Raw genomic sequence first — 3,813 nt, 5'->3', positions numbered from 1 at the left:
AAAGAAAGAAAAGAAAAAGAAACTACATTCTGACTTCTAAAACTGTCCCACTACAGTCCATACAATAAGGTTAGGATATCAAATAGGACTTGCAGCTAGAAACTTCAGAAACCTGACATTAATGATAGCTGCTTATTTAGGAAGCAGGCATAGGAATTCATAAAGTTATAATCTGTTAGGAGAACACATCTCAATACTTAAGTTATAAATTAATGTACCATAAAGTAAGTATTGAACAAAGTTTAATGACTCATCATGAGCATAGAAAGCCCTCTCAAATATATCATGAATGCAGTATAGTAAATAGTCAGCCCCTATATATGCCTCTCACCTTCAAATTCACTGAAGAATAGACGTATGAAACAATTGGAAAATATAAGACAAGAAATTACATCATTAAGTTCCAATACTCCTTTCCACTCCTTTGAAAACCCTTTAACAGATAAACTGATGCAGTAAAGCTGAAACAAAATTCTTCCAGTCTGGATTGGCCACATAAACATCTGAGGGTGGAAAAGTTAAAAAGATAAAACTCTGAATAAATCTTAGTTATGTAATCACAAAAATTCAAAAACAAAAACAAAGAACACCTCAGTGCTACCCCTAGAAACTTTCAAGCTAATTAAATGCTATCTGCTCATCATTTAATGAAATTCACATTTGTGAGATCCTTCAGTTTGGCTTTGTGGCTTTCCTGATGGGTTAATCAGGACATATCAGGCAATTAACTACAGCTGGCAAAGGGGAATGATGAACGAATTTACTAAACCTGAAGCGATTTCAAAGTGCGATAAAAAAATAATCAATGTGAATCAGTGAGCCAACCCTTGCGGTCTTACCTCCTACAGGACAGATTCCTGCCCTGTACACACCCCTGTACACACCAAGGATGGCCCTGGCGGGCCAGCAAAGGTCTCCTGGGTCTGACATTTTACTTCACTCAAATTCTTCCTTCCCCCAAGTTCCTGTTAAACTCCCGGTATAAACGTAACATTCAAGTTTAAGGAACTGCAGTGGCAAAAGCAACCTTATCTCCCAGCCATAGGAGTTCTCTCACAACATTTAGCTAGAAGAATCAGTGATGACAGTAGATACATGTGTCTGGAATTTTTTTTTTTTTTTAAGATACGCACTGCTTTTAATTTATGATTACAGCTGCGCAGCGAGCAGCGTCTCCAGACTGTAGCGGACCCAAACAAGCAGCCCAGCCCGAGGGCCAGGAGCGCACATTCTTCTTACCAAGCCAGCTTGTGGGGATACAACAGATGATCACTTCACAAAGGTGAGTTCCCAACAAGTAGGAATCCCAGCCAAATGAGTCCCAGCCAGAGTTTTAAAAATTCATTTCTATTCTTTATCTACTTTTTTGTTCTTACTTTGGATTGCTTAAAGAAAGTGAGAATATAGGAGAACACTCATTTGAAAGCATGAAAATAATTTAGAAATAAGAAGCTCTATCATTGATCTTATATAGGTAAGATCTTATATAGGTAAAGTCTTATAGAAGATTTATAGACGATTAGATAGATTACAGATTAGATACGTTACTATCATCTTATAGAAATAAGGCCACAGCCTGCGCCTTCTCTTGTGGTCAAGGGAAAATCCGTTGCTGTCACATAAGAAAGTCATCACTGACCCCAGCACAAGCAGCCCTCTCCCAGCCTTGGCTCTGACGCTTGGTGTGGGGTGGAGTCCTCTCAGGAGAGTCACCGACCCTCATTTTGCCCACTCATTTTCAGCTGTACAGTGATGTGGCGCCATCTTTAAGTTGGCTACAAGGATTTAGTGAAAACAGTGACTCCAAAAACTGGCATGTAGTATGTTCTCAAAGAAGACTACTTGCTATTCATCCTCAAACAACATTTCTTTGCTTTCCTGGTGACAACACAGGACTGGTTGGTGAAAATATTGACCATAACATTGAGGTCTGAACGTGAACATGAGTCACAGTTTTCTAATTTCAAAAATTGAACTCCTAGAGACTCTCAGCCCAGCCACCCCTGCTCCGGTGGAGGATAGTTGCTTTCCTCTTACCTGGCTGAAGAGGAGAGGCAGAACACGCTCATCAGAAGTCGCCCGGGTCTAGCAGCCATTGCTATCGGAGTCCGTGTTGAGCAGCATCTCTTCCTAATGGCTGGGAGGGGAGAGAAGCAAACGCTTTATAAAGGTTGCAAGACCCACTGATGACCCAACCATCCACAGCTGAGAACCTGCCTGGCTCTACTTCCAGCTGCACACTCTCTTTCCACTTGGAAGAACCGAAAATGTCTTGCTTTATTTAAAACATTTTGCTTATTTAACTGTTTTCTGCCACTTTAATATGTATTTGAACATGCTGCTGCTGTCAAGCTGAGGAGTAAACATATATATTTTTTAAAGATTTATTTATTTATGCATACAGAACCGGGGTGTAGGCCAGAGGTGCAGGGAAGGTGAGAGGATTCACAGAAACAGAGTGGGGAGCAGAACAGGCAGATCAACGAAGTACACTGCTGAGGGGAGCAGCGGGCGGGTCAGGAGAGGTCTGCCACACCATGTGGTCACCTCCGGGGCAGGCGGGTATCGAAGTCATGCTGAAGTGGCTTTAGCTTCTCAGTGTTGTGCTTGAATCTGCTGCGCCACCAGGGAGGGCCCGGATTAAACATATTTAAATTAAAATTTTTATTTTCTTGTTCCTTGTGCATAGGTTGTCACCAGAAATATTCTTAGGGATACTGTCCAGAGTTGCCCTGCAGGTTCCTGGGCCACTGCCCAGCAACCCATCCCATCCGCAGGGCCCTGCTAAGAAAAAGAAGTGATTTGAAGAGAATTGATATGTGGTAGTTACAATAAAATATACATTAAATAAGGCAAATTTAACTGAACTACAGCTCCATTCACCCCACTTTCTTCCACTCTCATGCTCCCCAACCCAGATATCCCTCTGTTTAGCTCTACTCATAGGGTCTATCCCAGAAGCAGGTGCTAATAGAGCTCACATTTTAAAATGTTTTCTTTACAGAGCTCACCAAACTTTTCCAGTGAAGAATCACAAAGAACAAAAATAAATAAATAAATAAATAAATAAATAAATAAATAGTAGTTAACACTGGAATTCTGGAAAAACAGTGCTTCTGCAAAAGTTCTTCGAAATCTCTTATTTTCATCTAAAAAGTTCAAGCACAATCCATGACATAATTGTATTTGTAACAGATTACTACAAATTCAAATTCAAAACAATTTCGACTAGCTTACAAAATATCTTGGAAGAGGCCTTATGTTTATTCTAGGGTTTCAAGTTCCTGACAAGACTAGGTACTTTCCAAAAGTATGTGTGCCCACCTAGACAAATGCAGCCCCATAAACCCCAACTTTTATAATCACCTTTATGTGGAAGATGAGTAAGTGTTACAGGGCAGAGAGAGGGATACCCCTGAGCTCCAAACCTGCCTGTTCTAAATAGATTCTGCCATCTGCCACATCAAGACAAAACATATAAGACCTTTAATGGAAAGGAACTTTTTTAAATTATTTTTTTAAATTTTATAATAATTTATTTTTACATATTTTTGTGCATTTTCCCATCTCAGTTGCAATCCCCTTGGGTTTCCCATCACCAAATCACCCATGTGCCCTTACCATAGTCCAGTGCATTTCCCTCCCCCCATTTTTTTGATCCCATGCCCATCTCCAGCCCCACAAAATGTCTCTGGTATATAGCTGTTCATCAGTATCATTATTTTCTCACCCGTTCTGTTGTATTCCTGCTATGAGAGAAATCATCGGTATTTTTCGGAAAGAAACTTTTAATACAATCTGCGTGCAATACAA

This window comes from Condylura cristata, unplaced genomic scaffold (genome assembly GCF_000260355.1).
Source record: "Condylura cristata isolate star-nosed mole 26May11 unplaced genomic scaffold, ConCri1.0 scaffold00023, whole genome shotgun sequence".
In the NCBI taxonomy this organism is placed as follows: domain Eukaryota; kingdom Metazoa; phylum Chordata; class Mammalia; order Eulipotyphla; family Talpidae; genus Condylura; species Condylura cristata.
Note: the sequence above shows the minus strand (reverse complement) of the source record.